Raw genomic sequence first — 14,291 nt, forward strand, 5'->3', positions numbered from 1 at the left:
TATTGGGTGAAGAAATAACAGGCTGAAAACAGATAAAACAGAGAATCAAGGTCATTCATAACCTGTACAAATAGAGAGAGCAAAATAAATTTCTCACAAATATCTGTTGTAACTGTTTATAAATTTTAGCCAATTAAGTCTCTCCCCATTTCCTTTGACAGTGGCAGCTGACAGTGCATCATGAAGGTGGGCCATTGCTGTCCAGGCCTGAGAAAATGCATTCTCCAGTTGTAATGGAAATTTGCTTTTAAAAGTAATCATTGACTGAATTATCAGTTTCACGATAACCTAAGCGTTTCCTACCACTATCCTAAGTGCCTTGTCAGCTACATCTGTACTTAACAGGCACATGCCTTGGTAGGTAAAACGGCACCACCGACAGGTTTCCATCTTCTCTGGAAAATATTAGTGTTTTGTAAGTAGTGTTACAAGGAGTTACAACAAATACACTGTTACTGTTTGATCACGGCACTCTTTAGGCTTTAAAAAAATCCAAGGTCGCGCCTACCTCCTGGATATATTTTGTGACCTGTCACTGCAGAGACCCGGGTTCGATTCCCGGTCGGGGCCCCTCCCCGGGCAGATGGAGCTTGTTAGCCCTGTAAGGCAATCCATCTACGTCCTGAGGACCTCGCCGCCACTGTCCAAGCTTGCTTGGCCCCAGCAGATGAACCTTAGGATTAAAGGGTGGGCTCAGTTCTGCGCACACTGTGTCTCACCTAAAAAATCCAATGCGCAGGCCGGAAAGTGTAAAGACCTTCCCCGGTTCTTCGTTCGCGAAGACTGGCCATTACATTACATATTTCGTGACCTCTATTCCCTCTCCACCCACAGCGTCCCTGCACCCAGGGTGTGACCCTGTAGTGAATAGAGCGGGTTCCCTCCCTTCGTCTGCCGCTGTCCCCACGAGGTAGGGGGACACTTCCCAAGGCTGCAGCTCCAGCAATGAGGTGGGATGGGATAGGCGGAAGTGCCGTGGTGTTCCCTCTCTGTGCTGGGATGGTGGCGGCTGGCACCCATGGAATACCTTGAAATATGTCTAGATTCATCCCAGCTAAATCTGCTTAAGGGTATGACATGCCAGGAAATCAGTTTTGGTATAGCTGCTTTAGGATAAGGCCAGTTGTTCTGGATCACTTTAAAAAAATCAATGCATAAAACCAGCTGTTCTAGAATGAGTGTGTACTTCTGGTTCAGATTCCGAGTATTTCTAGTAGTTGTCATCACAGATTTAATGTCAGCCATAATTGAAGTGTTCCCCTAATCTGAATCTTGTTCAGATGCAAGCACAGCATAAAGATGCCATCTAGAATCATCACAGAGCAATAAATACAGGTGTAAAATGTGACAAAAAACATGAGCCATCTGCTAATGACTCCGTCCACCAAGCATGGCATTTGGCACAGGTATCCTGATCCTGATAACGGCATGCATAAGTATCACTTAAGCTGGTGTTCAGGAATAATTTAGGGGAAAAAGTAAAAGGAAAAAAAGTGTAAAGGCTTCCTTGCACGTTTCTGAGCCCCTTCCTTGTTTCCAGGATCACTCATTGGCCTCAAAAGCTTACAGTCAACCTTGCAGTGTTCCTTCCCAGTAATGATCCAGGTAAGCAGTTGCACCTTTTCTCCAAATCACCTGGCAGGCTTGTTTTTATTATTTATTCCAGGTCACTGATCATGGAAAATTATGTGCTTCTGAGCTGAGACATACACACATATGTATGCATAAAAATGCAACTGGTTAGAGCAGCCTCAGTCTCTTCAAGAACTAATGTATTAGCTTTTGTTGGATTTGAGAAGTGTTCGGCAGCCTCTGACACAAGACTCATGACAATTGTTTGAAGGCTAAATGCAAAAGGGAAAAAAAAAAAAAAGTAGGGCTTTAGCAGTGTTCAGAGTCAATATCCTGAGATGCCTAGGTTGCATTTAATCCACCAGCACTCTGTTAAGATCTGTTTGTTTATTTGTTTTGCCTGTTTAGGTATGGCCTGAGCAAATAAAGCAGAGTGATAAATCGGGTTAAGGGAGAAGGGTTTTTTTTGTTGAACCTGAAATTTTTGCAAATTGATTTTATAGTCAAGTGAACAAATTACTGCCTAACCTTGTATCCTTTATATCTAGTCTTTTTCCTGCTACTGACAGTTTTAGAGGGAGGGTGAACAAACTGGCAAAGGGTTATCTGATTTTATATTCTGTTACATTAAAAGGAGTAAGCTTTCAGACAGTATGTGAACCTTGTACAGAGTTATTTATAGAAGATTCATCTGTTCCTCAGGGAAACAAAGAAACCTTTTAAACCCTGTCTAAAGGACAGGAATGATCCAAGTTAAAACCTGCCTGAGGGCAAACCATGTGTAACAATTCAGAGTTTATCCTTGGACAGAGAGCATATTGGGTCTAGGCTGTACTCTCTTTGAACGTGTTGTAATCATTTACACTCCTGTGAAGTAACTGCAAAATACCACCTTTTGCCTGACTTCAGGCTTTGATTGCGTTTTATATGGCTCCCTGGAGCTATAGGTGAAGGCGGCTTCCAAAGAAGAGATTACATCCAAAATTCTCCTATAGATCGATCACAAGCAGTAAAGTATGTCAGAAATGCGTTTGTGGAGTGCTCTGGCAAGCTTGGCAGGTTGCTTAACAACGCTTTGAGAAGGCTTTGCCTCAGCCTCCAACCCCACTCTCTGGCACAGTTGCTATCTACATAGCAGAGCTGGTGGTGGCAATGTGGACTCCTGACTTAACAGCTCCTGTGCAAAAATTAGCATTTTAGCAAATGGGAAACAGGTGGATTTGCACTAAAATGCCAAACTGAGAAGAAGTAAATCTCAGGCAAGTGATGTGACTCTTGGGAATGATCCTGTACAGGGCTAGGAGTTGGACTCGATGATCCTTGTGGGTCCCTTCCAACTCAGCACATTCGGTGATTCTATGATCTGAGAGAAAAGCCCATGATACCTTCTGCTAGACTGGAAAGCTGGGAGAAGAGGCAGAAGGAAAAGTGGATAACTTTCAACTGAGGGGCAGCACAGGAGGGTGTGAGTGGCTGTGAATGGCAACATCCAAAATCCAAAACAGCATAACCATCAGTACTAACTGTTTGGGCCAGCGATTTATGGATCCACTTCTGGAAGTGACTGCATTTAATTAAACAGGCAGAACTTGCAAAACTGAATGTGTTCCCCTTTATTACCCATTTCAGTGCAAAGTCATCACTTTAAGTGAAATTTTGCATGCAGGCATCAGAGGTTGCAGATAAAAGTTTTCTCCTGACACTTCTGCAGCAGGGAGGCGAGATAAAGCAGAGGGGTACAAGCGCACATTTATCACAGAGGTGCAAGAACTTTTATCACCTCCTTGCCCTTATGCATCTACTAACTGCACACTTGCCCAGGCTAAGCAGTGTGCTCACTGAAGGTTGCAGTCTGGTACAACACCTTTTTCTAGCTCCTCCAAAGCCATAGGGGCTGTGAGTCAGTCAGTCAGCGTGCATCCTTTCTTTTGTCCTTCCATGCAGCCCCAGGCTGTCATTTTACCCTTTGGATCCCTATCTTGACATGATGAGAAGCCATAATCTGGTGCAAAGTAAGGCCCTCTCCTGTCCCATTAGAACAAGAATTTCTCAGTGGTGCTCAGTGAAGGGCTGCAATGTTTTACATCTCTACAGGAAAATTCACCAAAGCTTATCTGTCATATCTGACAAATTTGACAAAAGCTGACAAAAAGCTTTCAAAAGCAGCTAGCAGCTGCAGTGACCACTAATCCAATCTGCTCTTATCACTAAAAGCAGAGAAGTGGCTAAGACACTCCCAGAGGTAGGTATGCCTCTACCCAAGCCAAACCCCCAGATGCTTCGATCAGTCTTAACACTTCCCCTGCAACTGCTGCCTAAAATCTCCAAGTGTAATTCTCCAGCTCCTGACTTCATCATGTGTTGGAGAAATTCACTCATCTTAACAACCTGGATGGTTGATAGAATCACAGAATATCCTGAGTTGGAAGGGACTCACAAGGATCATTGGAGTCCAACTCCTGACTCTGCACAGCACAAGCCCAAAATGGTTGTCCCTCACAGGAGCATCATGGAGTATTCTTCTATTTTATGGGCTCAGGGAGATTTCAATAAACTGTAGATGTGCATATTTGGACTTTGTACAGCAGCAACGTTACAAAAATGGAGCAAAAATCTTTGCTGTGATGGCAGATTTTGAAATCACTGATTGCAGGCTTTGCCTGATCCATGGGGGATGGGTCCCTCCCTTCTGCTCTGTCCTCACAGTCACGTGCATTTAGATGCTCCTAGGACGCTCAGCTTGTCTGTTTTCAGTGCTCTGCTTGATGCAAGCAGGGCTGCAGGAAGAACATGCACAATTTAAACAGTTTTTCCTAAGAAAAAATATCCTGCGGTGCTACACTGGGGATGTCATGTGCTGCAAAATTTTGATTCTTTTTTATATACCCTGCCTTATCTGAAACCTGTTTTGAAGCATTTGGTTTGGGATGTTTTTTTCTATGTACAGATTCTGCAAGTTTAAAGAATAACGTGTGGACATGCCCTTACTGCTGCACTTATCTTCCTTTTGAAGGAATTCCAGCCACTGATACTGCCCAGAAGATTGAGAGCACATACCAAAATGGCACAGACTGCAAAACACGGGTCTGCAGCCTTGAACACTAACTACTGAGTAATTCCAGAGATGTAGCCATGCATGAGAGCTAACAGTACTAAGATCCCTTTTTTAGAGGCATGTATAAACAAAAATTCCACCAGCATGATGACGGAAGAACAAATTTTATGGGACCTGAATCCTCTTGACTCCCTACATTGGTTTTAACTACAGAAAGAACATAGAAAATACTTCATGATTGTGCTTCATCACATTAGGAAATCAGACAGCCAGCAGCAGAAGCAATATCGTACCCTAATCTTATCCTTAATGAATCTATTAAAAAGTTTTGCAGAAGGCAAAGGTCAGAATCAGATGAGGTCAGAATCAGATCCTCATGTTGGAATATTTTCTGGTTTATACAAAGTTGGTCTAGATTTTCATCATTAAAAACAGCAAGATGTGAATTGGGAGGGTTCCCCTCTCCAAACTAGAAATGTTTCTCTTTTGTCTCCCAAATTTAATTCCAAATTATTTAAAGCCAACATAAGGGACAAATAAAATCACCACAAACTAATAATTACTTGACTCAACTTTACTCTCATAAGCTGAATGTTATTATAATGTAATGTATTAGTGCAATTAGTGCAATCAGTAATAAAATGCTTAAGGAACTGAGTCAGTAGTCAAAGGAGATTCTTCCCTATTACACAATACTGTAACAAGGCTTTAAACTAGCAAATATTCAGAATGATGTATTAGCATGATTGTGTCATGGTGTTAAACATAACAAGCCACTGCTTCTCAATGCTTAGGCTAGTCTGAGTGAAATGACAGCTCATTTAAGAACTTGTGAAAAATACATAGAAATATATGGACCTATTACAAGAGCTTGGAGATGCTCTAACAAGATAGACCTGTAACAATGTTGATGATATTGTAATAGCACTTTTGAGTTTGTTATCCCAACACAGTAAAGCTAAATTAGTAGAAGAATTTTTTACTGGTTTTGTTTTGGTTTGGTTTAATTGGACATGTTTCTGTTTCTTTTAATTCAACATTAGTCCTTTACTAATATTTTTAATGTATAATATTCAAATAGTAATTAAAATGGACACTTTTTTTGTATGACTACAAAATAATACATTTAGCATTTTGATAGAATTTAGTTCCATGTGACCTATTTTGTAGAAACAACCATATTTTGACAAGTCAGCAGGTTTTACTAATTTTTTGGGGGTAGAATTACATTTATTTTCAAATAGAACTCATTGAAAATGTTAGTTATTTCCAGAATGAATGAGTCTAATGGCAATCTAAATGTAATTGTCTCTCTCCTAATAATTTGTCCTCCAGAAATAGTTTTGAATTAAGATTATTTATATACTTATAGCATACAGAAATAATATATATATTTAAAAAATATATGTGTGCTTTACATCAAAAGTTCAAATTCTTTGCTCCTTTCATTCTCTCACAGGGCAGGGCCTGTTTGAGCAATTATTTAGGTGTGTAGCCATGCTAGAATAACTGAGGTCTTGAACTTCAATGTTTTGTTTTGTCCATTAATGACTAGGAATAAATTTTATATAATTATTAAAATGCTTTTTTATTTATTAATTTAAAGCCCCTATAGTCTTTACTATTTGAATTCCTAAATGACGCATTATTCAGGTTGCTTGCTCAGTAGACCTAGCTCCTTAACAGTTACCGTTCTGATGCTCAGAAAAACCTGAACATTTATCACATATATTTGAAAACTGCACAGACCTGAAAATGTCTCCCCCAAGCAACAAGACTATGCTCTCTACTGAAAAGTAGAATCCTCTGCAAAGGATACTTGAGGGCTCCTGAGAATTGGTAGTTTGGTCACGTGTGCTCCAAGCATATCACAGCAATTAAATGATGCTTTTAGAAAACGCCTGTAGTGGTAGCATTCAGTATTTTAATCTGTTCTTCTCTAAGGTCATGGTTATGTTAAGAGTATTTTCCTGGATCAATATCCTTATATGCTGGCACAGTTCTGTGCAGTGCACACAGTATCCATTAGAAAGGCTGACCTTTTGCCAGCAAAGCATACATCAGGTGCGTGTCATATACCCATGCTGCATTTTTGGCATGGCAAAAGAAGCTCCTTATGATATTTAGCTAAAGAAACCTAAATACTTCTTTTATGGTTTGTAGTATCAAAACCAGATCAGTTACATCTGCATCCACTAACAACACACTATTTCTGATTCCCAAATCCACCTGTCCTTACTGCCAGTGTGAAGTTGATGAGGGTGAGCTAATGAACCATTATCTCATGTACCACAGATCAGAAAGAAGAGCAGGGATAATGTGCATATTATTTTACTGAATTTGCATGTGAAACCGAATAATTCTACCAACCATTGCTGATAGGAAATAGTAGACAAAGAGAAAATACATTAAATGTTTAACTGGTTTTGACAGCAGAGGAGAAACGTACCTATATTTATTTCCTCTCACCACATCTCACAGACAATCATGTATGCACATAATACTTAAAATACTAGCACTTGTGTCATTGTGAGTGCTGATCAGACCACTGAAAATGTGTAGGAAATCTTATGATGGATACAACAAACAGTTAGTTACTTACAGCCAAGAAAATGAGTGTTATTAGGTTCAGTGACTTGCCTGATTTTGAATCCCACGCGTGCTGTTTCTACTACCCTAACTCAGATTTATGTGTAGCATTTGCTGTGTATTCTTGTCTGGGTTCTGAGGTCATAATTTGAGAACTGCTTGTCTTTTGTAAGAGTCTGTCAGTGGGGGGGGGGTTGCGTGTTTACTTTTTTTTTTTTTTAAATTGTGATAACTTCACATAAATGGCTTCATTTGAAGGTCTATGGAGGCTACAAGGTCCTACTGTGACTCTGTTTGTAGGTCTGAGGTCCATAATGAGATCTCGACAAACATAATTTACTTCTCTGGTCATTATTTGCCAGGGCATTTTAGACTCTGACTCCACATATCACAGAAGAGATGCCTTAGAGAGGTTACAGACTGAAGGACCCACAGACAAATCAACCAATGGTCCCATTTCCCACAGCGGGTGGGATGGGGGGAACCTGCTCCATTCCCATATACATTGCAGGTTAGTTTTCACCACTTTAACTGTGACCATGTTAGTAAGTCATCATGGAGACAGAACATAAGTAAATCAAAGGAAGCATTCACTCAAAGTGTATACAGTTTTCACCTTTATCTGAGTTAAAGCTTTAATGCATAGCATTTTGCCAAATGTTGTATTTTTCAGAATTAGACTCTGTATTTACTTTGGTCAACTGAAATAATTATGAATAACTTTAATCTCACCTATCAGTCTGTAAGCTCTTTTTTTTCCTCTCATGACAAATTCATAAATACCTGTATTGTGAAGCTGGAGGGCAGAATTATGACTTAAAACTTAGAGAACTATTAAATCCAAAACTCAATTCAGACTTGAATATACAAGCTGCCAAATCATGAGAGATTTGTGAGTAATGTGCTTTATACAATCTGTTGCACATTTCTTTGAAGCTTTATATAAAAAAACAACATTCAGAACTATGTTTGCCTACAATAATGTACAAAATTATAAGCAGGGAAATGGAAATGTGATATTTTAAGTCATACTGGTTTCATAACTGCTTTAGTTGTTTATAAACTATAGACACCACATCGTTAATACAAAGCAAAGAGACATAACATGCTGGACGTGCACTTCGTTGTTTGGTGCCGTCACACTGACCGTTATCTTTAGTTCTGAAATACCTTTGGAGTAATTGTTTCAGGATTTGCAAAAAGGGATCTGGCATAGCTGCTTCCACCTTTCTATTTCAAACCTAGAATATACACATGCCTAAGAAAGGCATGTAATATTTTTGTGGGTGGTATCATAGTGTTCATTACTGTAGCATGTCAGAAAGCTGTTTTTAGTCTACAGGCAGTATACTCACACACGGTGTATTCTGTGATAATAATCTTTTTTGCAAACACACAGCAATCTCACAATATCGCTTGACAAGATAAAACTGTTATGTTATAGAGAATCCACAGGAAGTAATTCAGCTTTTCTTTTGAAGAAGCGTTTTAGGCACATCTGCTGTAAGCATACAGATGAATTAATCTGTTATTGATGATCAGAGAATTTCTGTACCTTTCTTGTAGCACTTAATCATCCAAACAGTGTCTTGGATGATAAAAATCAGATTATTTGTCATTAGTTTATTATTCAAATGATAAATAAATGGATACATTAATTTTTTTGATAATAAAAAATTTTGTATTACATAAAAGAAAAGCTTTTGCATGACTGTTCTCCTGTAGCTAGTAGGAGGGCATACATTAATCACCACATCTATATAGGCTGACAGTCCTTGAGATATAGGCAGACATGAATTACACAGCAAGAATTAGAATAATTGACAGTTGATCTGAAAGTGCACTGTGACTAGCGGTATCTGTCTCGCTCAAAGAATGCCATTTAACTGTAACAGATTCCTGTATTTGACATTTCTGGTTTTTTAAACACTGATAATATTTCTTCTGTAAGACCCCAAGATGAATATTGAATACTTCCTTCCATCTGTTTACAGTCTTATCCAATGTGTTGTTTAACACCTGGAAGAGATCAAAGCTGTTTCAACAGAATTTTAACAAGTCATTTTCAAATCAGACATACGCTTCATTATGAAGACTACATAGTCATTACTGGTATTTGCAAAACACTGGACATGATTTCTTTATGTGTATCTTCTTCCACACTTTTTACAATCAAAAAGTCCTAAACATAAGTGAGTCAATAACTGCTCCATGAAGTCACAAAACACGGCCAAGGTGTGCAGAAACAGCATTGTCTTGTACTCAGATGCCAATGTAGGGGTTCTGTCCTCAGTGGTGTTGCGCTGGGGTGGGAGAACGGAAAAGTACTCTGTTACCCCATTTCTTAGCAGGTGTTACGGATCTGACTCACGTCTGTAAATGACTTGAAGATCCTCAAATGAGAACCTACATACTTTAAATGGAAGTTGTTTGAACAGCCCATTTTTATTCTATAAAACCCTAAGATGACACAGTTGTACTTCTAAAAGGTGCTGCAGCCGTTTGCTGAGTGAGCTGTAAAATGGAAAATGCAGCACAAACATTAACATGCTACTAGAATTTCTCAAGAATGTTAGTCAGTGCTTTTCTATATTTACCTTTTATACTCATCCAGACTAAATGCCAAAGAAAGATAAAAAACATTATTTTTTTTCAAATGAGGCAAAAGCACTAAAGAAATATGTCCTTATAAAGGGCAGTGAAGAACTATCTTAATAATTTTAACCTATAATTTCTGCACATGGCAGAAACAGACTTATGCATGACGGCACTTTAATGACAGCTCACACATATATAGTTTCACACTTTTAGCTAAAACTTCAGTATTTATCTCTATACACAGAAATATAACATGTGTCACCAAATTAGATTCTTTAATAAAGAGCATTAGCATTATTAGATTTTGCGCAACAGATTGAATAATTTGTTTATCCATGTGACATTCTCATTTATTTCAAACTTCACAATGATTTCTCTTGCTTTATGTTGCAGTGTTTACCACTAAGGAGTGGAAAGTTAGGCAGTACACTCTAAACACGGATGTAAACCCACTGAAACCAGTATTTTGTTAACTGGTAATTCAAGCAGTCAAAATTAAATCTATTAATATATTAATTTCTTGTTATTTAGTAATTTTTTTTTTTTTTTTTTTTTTTTTTACTTTCAGGACATAAATACTGTTGAAGAAACTCCTGTTGAAAGAGTTTTGGATGAGTCATTCTTAGAAGTTGTTCATGTGATTCATCCAAACAGCATGTAAGGACTACTGAAGAAGAGTAGATATCTAGATAAATACGGTCATTAAAATTTAGCCTTTTGCAATTAATGGAGTGTTAGTAACCTGCATGGACCTCCTTTTTCTCCTTCTTTAAGTGCTGTTTTGGTCTTAAATTATTTTTTACATGAAATTTCAGTTTCATTTAAAAGTGTGGGGCATTTTTTTGTAAGGATAAAAGAAAATATTGTCAGTTTCCCCAGTTAAAACACAGTGGTCCTGAAATCACTCCTGGTCCAACACATAGGTACACTTGCTTTGACAGCAGCCTCTCCTATTTGTTTGCAGCTCCATTCCAGGAGCAGGGTAATCGTGTATATTGATGATGAGAGATAAAGTGGTGGAGGTAGATGACAAACAACAGCATTCCAGATGCTACAGGACCAAGCAAATTGGAACAAATGGCCCCTCAAAATAGTATCGGGAATACTACCTACTGCCAAGGGCTGCACGTAAGTTTACATTTACAGTGCAAGGTGAGACTCAAAGTAAGGAAAGTTGGTTGAGTGAGAGCCAACTTGAAAGGACAGCAAGAAGTGAATATTCTGTTTATGATAAGAAAAAATAGAACCCTGTTGAACAGAACAGGATCTTTTACATAACCTGTATTCTTGCTATGGGAGCCCCCGGTGGTCTAGGGGAAAAGACACTGCACTGTCACTGCAGAGACCTGGGTTCGATTCCCGGTCGGGGCCCCTCCCCGGGCAGATGGAGCTCGTTAGCCCTGTAAGGCAATCCATCTACATCCTGAGGACCTCGCTGCCACCGTCCAAGCGTGCTTGGCCCCGGCAGATGAACCTCAGGATTAAAGGGTGGGCTCAGTTCCGCACACACTGTGTCTCACCTAAAAAATCCAATGCGCAGGCTGGAAGGTGGAAAGACCTTCCCCGGTTCTTTGTTCGCGAAGAGACTGGCCATAGATAGATTCTTGCTATGTAAGTCAAAGAAAAGTATGTACTTTTTTTCACATGTACAGCACAACACAGTATTTTTCAAAGATGCACTTATCTGTAAGAAATTAAAATTCATGTTCATGCATTGAAGCATATACAGCATATACATAGCATAAACCAGCTTTACTCACATGGTAACAAGGAAACTGCCCAATAGGCTTTAGGTCTTGGAATCAGAAAGTGGCTCTTTTTTGGAAGAGAAAGCTTCAATGTGTCACATGCCTGGGAAAGTTGCTTTCCTTTGTCTTTTAAAACTGCCCTTGGGAAAGAAAACTCAGTCAGAAAGATGGCAATGATACTCCAAAGGTGTGATATGTGGCAGCATTTGAGTAACACAAAAAAACAAATCTAGTCTTACAGCGTAAACTAGCCAAAAATATAGGGAAAAAGTTATTGGACTTATGACTTCCTGAACATCTAAAAAACGTATTGAGAACTTTTTACATGTATGGTATAAGCTACCACTGTAGGAGTTGTGATAAGTAGAGGAACCGGTTTTATTCCAAGCAAATTAAAATAAACAGAGGGTACTAACAAAAGAATTATTTTTGTGTATCTACTAACTTATAGGCGTACTGTGGAAGCTGTAAGGTGAAGGGTTCTGTCTGGACCTAACACCAGGGAATCTTTTGCGGCCGGGAACAGGGAACAAGTTATAAATAAAAATGTATTCCTCTGTGCCATGTGGATACAAAGAGAGGCCCTCCATGCCTTGCAATATGGGGATGATGCAAGACCCCCCTGTACCAGCCCAGGGGAGATAAGTTACAACCAGCCAAAAGGTAACACCCACCTCCAAAGCAGGGAAATTACCTTTTAAGGCAACAAACGGACAATGAATGAATATTCAAAACTAATATCGAAGGGTACAAAAAGCACAATTTTCAAACAACGGTGTGCTCTCTTTGTATGATTTAGAGGTGCACCCAGTGCTGAAAATGGGTACCCAGCACTGTAATAAAAATCTCTGGCTATATTTCTTTGTCCTGCAGGTATTTTTGCTGTCTTCAAAATTCAAGAAAAGAAGTAACTTATAACAGGAGTGTTGTCCTAAGTTTTGTCTGTGCCTATGTTCATAGAGATACACCTGACAAGAGCAAAAAAGATCTCCTTCCTCTCACTTGTAGCACCTTCAGATCCACTCGCAGTTATGCAGCTTTCTCACTCCCCTTCTCCTCACATCCATCTTTGACTCTCACACAGAACAAATCCCTGCCCTTTTCATATTGGCAAGGAGATGTGCTGTTCTTGCAGCAGCAACATTGTCAAGAAAGCGAACAAAATAACAGTTGTACAAAAAATAGTTGTTCAAAGGTGTAACACAGCAGTGTAAAGGTGATGTAAAATGTACCTCGAGTGAGAGTTGCCATCTGCAAACAGTAGAAGCTTATGAGCAGTTCTAAAAGTTTTCAGTGTTGAGATTTCATTTCACAAACACATTTTATCATGAGGAATAAAAATCTGGCAGGGCCATTGGTTTCATTTAACCTAAAAGGTCTGATTTAGAATGCTTTCCTTCCAAGAAATGAATTTAATAAACTTCAGCTGCCTGATTTCTCTTTACATATTGTTTATGTGAATGGCATAAACTACACAAGATTTACAAGGCTGGTGCCATGCTCTGTATTGCTCCATGGAGCAGTAGTTGTCAACTCCAAGGTCACAGCTTTATTAAAGGATTAAGATTTACAATAACGTTAAAAAGAGCATGAATGCCTTCATAGACACCTTCCTATAGTTTACTTCCCTGAGGTCATCTGCACAATTTCTCCCCCTGCCAAGGCTACTAATCAATAAATACTGAGGTCTCCCAAACAAAGTTCACATGGATCTGTCATATTGCTTTAGTAATAAATCTTTGTTTTTGTTTAACACCTGCCTTCAAAAGACATAACCCTCTTCTGCTGCAGCAATTCATTTAACTTTATAACAGCCTTATTTGGTGATTAAGACCTGCTCCCTTTTTACAGACTGAGAAACTGCAGCATAAGGACATACGTTGCTGAAGTCATACAAGAAGAGTGAAAAGACTTGGAAGCTTATATCTGTCAGCCTCTCCTGTGCTGAAGCTGAAAGCCATGCTGTCTCTCTCCCAAAGAGTAACACAAGGTGGTGTGTAGCATCTGAACAGAGGCTTCAGTAATTCTTGCTTTAATGTACTGTCATGGCATGGCTAGGGTGCACCTGCTGATATACAGCTGTGGTGTGGTCCTAGCTGACACACATACACACAAGAAACATTCTGCAGGCTGTTTACTATTTAAGGGGTAGTTCCGTGTTTCTTCTGGCTGTACCTGCAGTGTTGATGAGGCTACTGCCACCAATTGCCACTCATTACTCATCAAGCTTACTCACATCTACCAGTCTGGCTTCCTGCTTGATTTCAGGAAAGAAGATATTCGATCACTTTAAATAACAGGGTTTTTTGCCAGCCTATGAACAGCTCAGCAAACCCTCAGCAGCAGTGGTGAGTGCAGGGGAGCAGTAACCTCCTGAGCTAGCACAGCCACAGTTACCAGAGGACGTCTTTCCACAACACCTCAAATTCTAGGCCTGTCCTCTTCTGGCCAGAGAATTCTGTCTTTTCCACAGAATTTTCTCCTGACTTAAAGCATGAGCAGCAAACATTCCAGCCCAGACGACCTAACTCACTTCGGGGCCAAGGCTTTGAATGTGCTTCCCTTGGTGTTTCACATTCACAGGTACCTAGAGGTATGCAAATTTTGTCTCTATGTGGTCTAAAAAGAAGGTATTTAGGGCAGTCACTGCCTTTTGTTCTGCTGTCTCTGCTTTTCCTTGGGAAGACAACAGCAGTAATAGCTAATAGTTATTGTGACTGATACTGAAC

Source organism: Empidonax traillii, unplaced genomic scaffold (assembly GCF_003031625.1).
Source record: "Empidonax traillii isolate 1590-97213 ecotype Southwest subspecies unplaced genomic scaffold, ASM303162v1 scaffold119:size1479319, whole genome shotgun sequence".
Classification (NCBI taxonomy): Eukaryota; Metazoa; Chordata; class Aves; order Passeriformes; family Tyrannidae; genus Empidonax; species Empidonax traillii.